The sequence below is a fragment of the Gavialis gangeticus genome, unplaced genomic scaffold, assembly GCF_001723915.1.
Source record: "Gavialis gangeticus isolate Ggan-Ray unplaced genomic scaffold, GavGan_comp1, whole genome shotgun sequence".
Lineage (NCBI taxonomy): Eukaryota > Metazoa > Chordata > Crocodylia > Gavialidae > Gavialis > Gavialis gangeticus.
Window position 1 is genome coordinate 6,512,635 of NW_017728980.1, and position 10,200 is coordinate 6,522,834.

A 10,200-nucleotide genomic window follows, 5' to 3' on the forward strand; every position below is an offset into this window, starting at 1 on the left:
TGGGACAGACATTGCATAAACTGGTGTGAGCCAAATCAGTTAAGTCTGATACTACATTCAATCAGGTTTATTTCAAACCAGTCAGAGCCATTTTCAAACTAGTTTATGTACACTGAACATCTGTTCTTTTACAGGTTTTGACCAGTTTCTGATCACTTAAACCAGTTTATGTGTAATGTCTGTCCCTAGCCCTGTTATGCTATCATCTGTCTGACTCCAAGCTCCACAGGCCCTTGGTGTGCTCCAGGGCCAACATCTCACTTACTGTCAACAAATACATCAGCATAAAGGGATACAGATTAAACTTTGTGTGCCCCTGAAAGCCTGGAATCCCCCTGCTCAAAACTATATGGAGAGGCCCTACAGAGAGTGAAGATGCAGATGAAATCTCTATGCAACAAAACCACCCTTAGTGACAGTCACACATGGCCCCTGCAGAGAGGCAGTGTGCTGGGGGAGCAATGGCAGGCGGAGGAGAGGCTCACAGTGGTCCTCTACTCAGAGGAGCAACGCCCCAAGCACAAAGCTCTCACTCACCCTGCTCCATCCTAGCCGCTGTTGCTGCCCCATCCGCTGCCCTCCCTCATTAGCCTGTGACCTCATAGGCAGCTTGAAGACACACTGCCCTGCTGCTGCCCCTCGACATTTTCACTGACCCTTTTGGCTGTGTATGTTCTTTGTCAGCCAACAGCCTAAAAACGTCAGCGTTGCCGGCCTCTTGCCTTGGTCTAGGCCCGGTGTCCTCCTGGCCCTAGCAGGAGATAGTAGGGGTAAGGCTGCAGCAGGAGGAACCCAAACCTAAGTAGGGGTAATCATTCCTCTGCTCCGTGTGGTACATTGAGAAGGAAGGTGTATTGCAGTGAAATGCAAGTCCCTGGTGCAGCATGTAGCAAGAGCAAAACACAGGGCACTGCAAGACCAAGGAGCAGGGCAAGCTAACACTGATAAATAGGATGCTTTGTAAAGGAGGCATGGAGCTAATGCTAGGAAAGGGGATTCTCCAGGGAGACTCCTAGCTACAGATTCCCTCTGTCTGTGAATCTAGAACAAAAAACATAGAAATAGCTGCAAAAAACTACACGCTGGAGCTTCTACACAGCAGAGAGAATGTGTACGTATGCGCGTGCGCATTCACGCACCTGCCCATGTGCCCCACTCTATTCCCAGCTATCATGGTCTTTTATGACTTGGTGATCCACCTCTTAGTGTCCCATGACTCTAGGAGTTGGGCTTTTAAGAATAACATCAGGCACTGTAAAAATCATAATAAATCTGTGAGAACTGGCAATTCTTATGTATTTCTCATTTATGTATTTCTGAGCTAATTGTCGCCTGCAGCCTGCCTCTGAGGAGAGGGGGGGTCCAGGAATTTGGATTCTTTACAGATCACCTTAAAAAGAGAAGGTGGGGGGTTCAGAACCACATCAGAGATGTCTCAGAGTTATAGGAGACTGCGGTCCTGTCTGCATAATCCCCTCACGGCCGAGTTAAGCACTGTTGACTTGCTGCGATGAGTCCCCTGCTGATAAGTGCCGAGGCAAAGCCAAAGCATTCAGCAAAAATAAATGCAAAGGCAGAGCTTGAAATGTTTATTTTCAAACTCAGAGCTGCTCATCCAGTGATACTGCTCCGTTCCAGTGAGCCTCCCTCTGTTTATACTGGATGATTAATGAGACCTATGCTGTCATTATCCCTGATGGATACCGCAGTCCTAAGGAGTCAGTACCAGTACAGGCCTGAACCCTTTGCAGCTGCTGGTGTTTTCTGATTGGCTATGAGAATGGATTCTCTTTCAGTTTCAGCCAATGGGAACCTAGATCTTGGTAATTATTTTTAATCTAGGACCCACTTTCTGACTGGTGGAAGCCTTTATTTCATTGTTGCAACATTCTGCTGCTGATATACAGCGCTTTACCAAGGAAGGCAAATTATTCCTATTTAACTCCAAACTTTAGGGTTGTCGATAAGGAATGTCAGACTGCGAGGGACCACCCAGGGCACTGAGGGCAGACCTCGGCAATCACAGCAACCACACTATAGACATTTGTCTAAAATGGTCTGTAAAATTATCCTCACTGGCCCCTCCTATACCCCACTGCCACAGAGCACATCCAAACCAACCTTCCCATGTGCTATGGAAAGAAAACAATGGCACTGCCAATGCCCTGGACCTGTGCAGGTACCAGTATGTTAAATAGGTGCAGCTTGGAATAAACACAGAGGCAGATTAAACCTCAGGGAACAGTTGGATTGGGCCAGGTGCTGCCTCTGAGCTGGGGCAGCCCACCCAGGCATCCCTGGAGGGTGCTAGCAGCCCACCCAGGAAGCCCTGGAGGGCGCCACCACCACAGAAGGAAGGACCAGGGCACTCCTGCAGCTCAGGGGCTCCTCAGCCCACTAGCAGCTTGCTCCCCAGCCACGGGCAGGCTCCAGCTCTGTCAAAAAAAAAAAAAGGATTGGGCCCCTCACCATAACGTGACAGAAAACCTAAAATGGTGGGTTTCAATTAAAAACCCACCATTTCAATCTAGGGGGCATAGAATAAAACCCTGAGGACTAAACCCTTGTCATGTGTACAAGCGCCCCATGATTGGAATTGCAGGGCAATCTTCTGTGCTAGGGTCGCCAGAGCTGTGTGGTACCTGAGCCCTGACTTCTTAAGCCATTGATGTGTGAGATCCCCACTGAAGTCTCAGGGACGGCTGGGTGTCAGGTTCTTGGAGCACCAGGCCCTGATACAGCAATAAGGGGTAGGACAGCCTTTGGCTTTCACTTCAAGCAGCATCAAAAATCATGAAAGTCATCGGTGGGTCCATCAAATGTAACACATTCTTGTCTCAGAGCCACCAGAGCCCTGTCATGTTCCCAGGAGCTGAGTTGCTGCTGCTAGTTAAACAGCAAAATGAAAGACCCAGTGAATAGGATGAAATCACTCAGCTAATCAAACGCCGCTGGGAGACTTTTCTGCCTGAAGCAGGGAAGCATCAAGCAAGCGTAAAAAAAAATAAATACATTGCAACAACAATAATGATGATCATAAAGACATGGCTTGTGTGATCATTACATGGGGCTTGATTGAAACCATCTTAAGTGCAAAATCAAAACAACGCTTTTATCAGCCCCCAAAGAAAGGCTCGGTGCGGGATCGGCTGACACACTGCTCCAGCACTTGAGGCTCAAATTGAAAAACTGCCATTAACATTAAAAAAGAAAAATAACTCTTGAAAACTCCATACATTATTTTTTTTCTGATTCATCCTTTTAATATTTTGCTTGGACTCTGACTCGAATGCATTTGCTCTTCTCCTCAGCGCATTTTTGGGCTGTTTCCACCATTGTTCTTGGAAACATTTTTTGACATATATTTAGATATACAACCTGGTCTTCTGTATTCCAAATCTTATCTCAGGCAGTCACATGGCAAATGCCTCAAAAAAATCCTTTATAAAAATGAGTCAAGATTTAGGACAAAGACTTGTGTTAAGTGATGGGACAATGCTGGGTGTGCAGATATGTGTCTTGCGATGTGTACATGCATGTAATATGGAGTGTTTGGGGGTGATAGAAGAGGTGTGTGTGTGTGTGTGATGATGTGGGGCAGGTGTGCCATGGGAGTGGTAGTATGGCATGTGAGGGGTCAGCTCTGGGGGGGTCTGTGCAGGCATACTAGTATGCATTTTACCTAATCTCTCTGTCCCTTTGCTTATCCACAATGCCAGCGGTTCCCCCACTTTTTAGACTGAAGGCACCCCTTGGAAGATATCAGCTCTCAGTTTTGATTACCAAAAAATACCAGAGCAATTCTTCTGTTGCAGAGAACTCTGAAAGCCTGCAAATCAGAATGGTTTTGATACTATGGATTCCTATTTGAAATCTCTGGGTTTATTTTATGAGTCATGTGTAGCTATTTCACACCTAACAGTGCCTATATTCTGCGGTACCCCCCAACAACGTTAAAAGTATCTTGCATAACTCTGCTTAGGAATTACTGCCCAAAAGCAGCCGTACTCAGGACAGCACTTTCCCACGTGCTGAGATTGAAGTCCCTTTAACTTGAAGGCTAACTTGAAGGCAGTGGATCACAGGCACATGCTGAAAGCTTTAGAAATATTCAATTCATCCTTTTATAGCAATCATTTCTGTGAGACCAGTGCAAAATGATGCTGGGATTGGCTGCACTGGTGGCTTCAACCCCAGCATGATCTCCTTTGCCTTTGTGCATATGGAATAGTGGGAGCCCTTTAGGAGTCACAGTCTTTGATGAAGGCCAAGTCCCCAGGTACAAGCAGTTTCCAGAGGGGATGAAGGTTTGAGCTGGTTTTTGCCAATGGGTGGGTTCAACTTGATGTGAAACGTAACTCCTACCTCTGTGTTTTTAATCTTCAGCAATCACTCAGCCCGCACCCAAACATCTAATTCTGAAGGCATGTTTGACTCCAAACAGCCCTCTCAGGCTTTTCATAAACACGCGTTAATAAGCTTCACCAAGAATTTTAATACAGAATGATCTGCTTGCCAGGAAATGCATTTACACTGTCAGCCATGGAGAAAAATAGCATTTCACTGCTGCCCAAGACCAGAAACACCCTGCACGGCTCCCCTCTTCCCTCACACTTTTCCTCTCTTTTTGTTGCCGGAACATGGTGGTTCTGACATTGATGGGGCTAATCGCTCTGGCTGGGCCCCAGACATGGTGCAGGCAGGTACTGCATACGCTGCCCCTATCCAGCTCTGTCAAAACACTGCAACGCCCAGTTGAAGACTACTCTGTAGTTGTGCCAATGCACCTCCTTCTTGATCAGCAGACTCCCTTCCTGTCCCTGCCCTATGTTCCCACCCATTGTAAGCCTTCACCCACGCAACTCTTTCTTCCAATCCTGGTCCACTATGCCATCGAAACAATGCACCTTATTCTTGAACTTGAGTATCGTTGCTGTGTCAAGACAGGTTCCCTGCCCAAACGCCCCTCTTTTGAGACTCCTCTCGCCCATTATACTAGGCTGTGGCAGTGTTGGTCTCCTCCCTAGCAGAGACCCCTCAGCATCACAACATTTCAGTGTGGATTAAGTGGAGGCCACTTGGGAGGTTGGTGTGGAGCTCAGCCCACCACTGTTGAGCAAAAGGACCATGACACAACAATCCCAAGTGCGGCATCCCAGCCTTCTTGCCTCTGTCTCCTACCTACAGGAGGACTGGGCTGTTCACCGAGTGTACTGACAGACAAGACATGCCCCAATCCTGGGCTTTCTTCCAGTGCTGTGCTGACCATGCATGCCCAATCCATCCCCTGACATTGAGCTGGTCAATCAATTAATTGGTTAAATATGTGTGGAGTATGTGGGCACTGGCTGGGTCACATGCTTCACTTTTGCCATCCTCTGAAACATCAAGTTTTGGCTATTGCCAGGGGCAGGATACCAGATTTGATGTACTCAGCTGCTGACCTGACCTCACAAATCCCAATGACCTGCACAAAATAACGACTGTATTTCACAGGCTTTTTTTCCAACAGCTGAAAATGCTTCTCCTGCTACAAGCTAGCATGTCCAGTGCCAACCCCTGCCAATGGGAGAACCTCTTCTCCCAGGGTGGGACTAGTCCTCCCATTTGTTCAGGACAAATGGGCCAGTTGTTAGGGAGATGGTGACACAGCACAGTTGATCATGGCAACAGGCATGCCATTAAGATGACCGTGGAAGGGTTCTCAGGACTTGCTGGCATATAACATTGAGGGCAGGAGCCAGGAAGGGTGTGTCATTGCTCCCTGCCCTGCTGGCAGTGGGGAAGTGGTTTTCATCGTTCTCAGCTTACGCTCAGTGGAAATGCCCCATTTTTCATGCTGCCTCGACTGCTAAGCGCCGTGGCTGCTGCCTCCATTCTTGATTTAACTCGCCTTCTTCTCAGCTTGGCCCTTGTTCCCCCTGTTGTTTCTCTCTGAAGCAGTAGCCCGAAGGTACGGCATCCCTGCTGGTGGTGATCTGGGCCATGCTGCACTCTGTTTCCCAAAGGTGTCCAGCATCCCTGTGAAGCTGCACATAGCTCTGCTGTCATAGTGTCTTATGGCTTAGGGCAGGAGGTTAAAGGTACTGACCACCATATTACCAAGGACTGGACCTGGCACCTCCAGAATCTCTTTGCCTCAGCTCCCTGTCTGTAGCAAGGGGATGATAGCCCTGCCCTACTATGCACAAGGGCTGGAAGAAGAGAAGCAGAAAGGACTGTGAGGTGCCCACATGCTACAGGGGCAAAGAAGCAATTACATAGGAGAGGTAGGTGGGTTAGTGATAACAGGTGAGACTGGCTGGGATGCACTGGCTAATGTCCCTGAACTTTTCCTGTCTAAGGACAACTAACATCATTGTCCTAGGGGGTGAGGAGCAGGAAGCATCCACATATTCATGGTGCCCAGTATATTACCAGACAGATGCGCTATCAACTAAAGGCATCATACTGCATGCAGTTGTTTCATAGATTTCATAGACATTAGGGCTGGAAGGGACCTCGAAGATCATCAAGTCCAGCCCCTTGCCCCAGGGGCAGGAAGTCAGCTAGGGTCAACGGATCCCAGCAACATAAGCGTCCAAATGGTTCTTAAACATTTATATATGGAAACAATGTTGCATTATTTAGACATCCAGGTATCCCATCACACCTGTTACCCAGAGCCCAGCTACCGAATACTCTACATTGCACTGTCTGGTTCTGGCCCAGCTGCACATTCCCTTACTCTCCTCTATGCCTTTGGACCCACAGTGCCCTACTGCTGTGGCTTACACTGTATCACGTCTTGCCAACTCACAAGGTATAAGTTATTGAACCTCAAGCCCCCCCTGTCCAGTAAGGCAGCACTATACTCCTCCTCGTACAGGTGGGGAAAAACAGAAGCTCAGGAAATTTGCTCAAGCCTACACAAAATCTGCAGCTGATGAGAAATGTAAGATGTTTCAAGTCCTAAAATGACACCCTTACCCCTAACTTCTATCTCCAGCAAGGTAGATAAGACGGTAGAAACATTTTCTCTCTAGAAATACATGCCCTCAGATCCCTCCAGTTCCCCATACAAATCCAGGAAAACACCAAGGCTGCTGTTTTCAAAGCAGCAACCAGCACTTGTCCCTCACTGTGTTTCATGGGAGGTGGGCATTTAAATCCCTAAAAATCTCATCTTTGCTTGCCACACCCAGTCCCACACCCTTCGTAAGGCACTGCCAACTCATGTGCTAGCCAAAAATGTTTCCTCCTCTGTGTTTAAAGGAGACTTTCATGGGCAGTGCAGCTGCAGAGCGGGGAGAGGCCAGGTGAGCAGAGGTGCCAGAGCCCCATGGGGCTGGTGGGTTCCTTCATCCCATCCCATGTAACCTCTGCCTGACATCCCCAGCCGTTCTCACCTTGCTGTGTTCCCACATGCATTCCAGGGCACTGCTGAACCACACTGAGAAAAGTTCAGTGCTGCCAAAGCATTTATCACACACATTGGAAGGGAGCTGCAAGGGAGGAGGTGGGAGAGAACTCCCCAGCAGAGGCCAGACTGCTGGCATTTCACACCATTTGCTCCCTTTGCCTTTCTTGCTTTTCATTCCTATTCTTTCTCTCACTCATTTGGATGCTTTCTGACAAGGTTCCCTGGCACATCAGCTAATTAGTCTATTTATAAGTCATCTCTTTGCTCCCAATTGACTGACAAAGACAAAAATAATCTCAAATCAAATCTAGTCCAATGATGAGATTAAAAATAAACGTCCCAGATGGCCTCTCAGAACCCAATTTAGCACAGGCCATGCATGCCAGATTTCCAAGAGGAGCGATACCATCTCCTCCTCATGCCATGCTCCCCCCTTTGCTGGTCCCCAGCAAGTTCTCTGCTTGCCTTTTAGTTTGGTATCGAATGTGCTGATGGAAGCTGCCGGGCAGAAATGTCTGTTTTTTGCCAAGCAGTTTTTTGACATTTTAGCACAAACTGCTTGCTACAAGCAGGGGAAGGGGTGGGTTGGAGCAGGAGGGCAGGTGATCATCAGGCCACCTATTCTTTAAACCCCCCACCACTGTAATTGTGTTGAGCTTAATGGGAGCTGATGGGGTCACAGGGAACCCAAGGGGAAGTAGGGAGTAATGGTTAGAGTTAGTGGCTGAAGTAAGAAGTAGAGGCAGGCATAAGGTTTGTCCTACAGCTTATTTCATGAGGCTGGGAGCTGCCGTTTAAACCCCAAGCTCCAGCCAAGTTGAAGAGTCTTTCAGTGAATGAGTGCTGAGTTTTGGGGATAAGCCTAGGAGGCTGAGTTTGGGAACAGGCCTGTGTATCTTTTCTCTTGTCTGGAACATGGGAATAACAACATGGCAACACATGAGACGAGAGGTTCAATTCACCCATGCAAGAAATGCTCTAAAATCCAAATATTAGAAGAAAGTGGTATGTGTGCAGGTGTACCTGTGCATGTATATGTATGGATATACATGTGTACATGTGCCTGAACATGGGGTTATACATGCATACATGTGCTGGGATATGAACATGTCTGGGTGTCCATGTTTCTGCATGCTCTTGTGTGTGTGTATGTCTGCACATGTGCACATATGTATTTGCATGGATAGACAGGCATGGGCCTGTATGTGGAGAGTCCACAGATGTGCCTCTGTACACATTTACCTATACAGATTTGTGCATGAATGTGTGCACTGAGATATGAGCAAGCAGCATGTGCCTGCATGTGTGCATGTACAAGGTGTGTGCATGGTTGTGTGAGCAAAGTATTACCATCACCCCAGTGAGTGAGCTGACTTTCCCACTCCATACCACAAAAGCAGACAGGCTTTCACCTAGTGAATCTGACACCCTGTCTCCTAACCATGCTTTGAGCTCCCAATGAGCAGGCATCCCTCACGCCTTTCACACATACAATGGAGCAGAGATCTTCTGAGCAGCCATGGACTAGCATGTGTGAGCAATGGGAGCATCATATAGACACCCCAAGTTACGAACTACTAGCAACTCATACACATCTTGTGCCCTGCAAGTATGTTGTCCACCTGCACATGGATCATCCAACACAAAAATGTAACTACCTCTAGGGTGACACATGGCAGCTGCTTAACAGCTCACAGAAACAGTATGCAGCAGATGAGGACAAAGCCCTTTACCTAGCTGGTTGAAGGTTTATTAGGAGGTAATATGTCATGAAATGGGACAGGACTTAGCTGGGACAATGAGGATTTTTATGAAAACAATTGCACAGGACCTCAGTTTTCTGTCTCATGCAATGAAGACCGTCTGAAAGTGCAGTGTATCCCCTCCACTCCCCAATGCCATGTTGAAGGCACTAATTCTGTGCTGATGCAGAGAAGAGCATGACCCCTGACTCACCGGCTCCACTTCCTGACCACAGCACCCTCCTGGGGTGTTGCTTTTAAGGTGACTCAGGGGTGAAAATCCCACTGACAAGAACCACCAGCACCACTTCCTGCCATGCTGAGGTCTCACCTCAGTCCTGATCATGTGCAGACCTTGTGAAAGGGCAGGACACAGCACGGCCACAAGTGGTATGGCTGTCACGAGGGCCTTCACTCACGTGGGGAAAGATCCAGCAGCAGATTCCAACGATAAGAAACATGGTAGCACCCTCAAATACCAGGAGACGATGAAGACCATGATGAATGAGGTAAATTGGGCAGAGGAAAGAAACGGGAGATCACAAATAGAGCAACTTCAAATCCTACTACACATGTGGGCTGGAAGCCACGATGTGTGCATGTGTGCGTGTGTGTGTGTGTGCGTGCGCGCACATGTGCATGTGTGTGACACACTCGGTCTTTTCCAACAAACATGGCCTTCCTCACTGAGCCAGACATTTCAGGGGGGGATGAAATCAAGGCTTCCCATATGTTGTACGTGCAGTTAGTGAAAAGAGAAGAGTTCAAGCACTCCAGCTGGGCTGAATTTGGTTGTGTCATCTTCAAGAAGTGATGCATCTCACTGGGCTGCTTCTCAGTGACTCTGGCCTAATCCATTTGGACTCAGATGCTGGAGCTGTCCTTGAGTAAATCAAGTGCATTGCTAACAATCTGGGTTTGTTAGTGTTTTTTTCACAAGGTAATAACTGTGTAACCAGCCCTGCTCACTTCCTTTGAGCCCAGTTACGTTAATGTCTAAAAGACAAAGCCTGCACCTGAAGACAGGCTGTAAAATGAAAAGAAATGCAGGATATG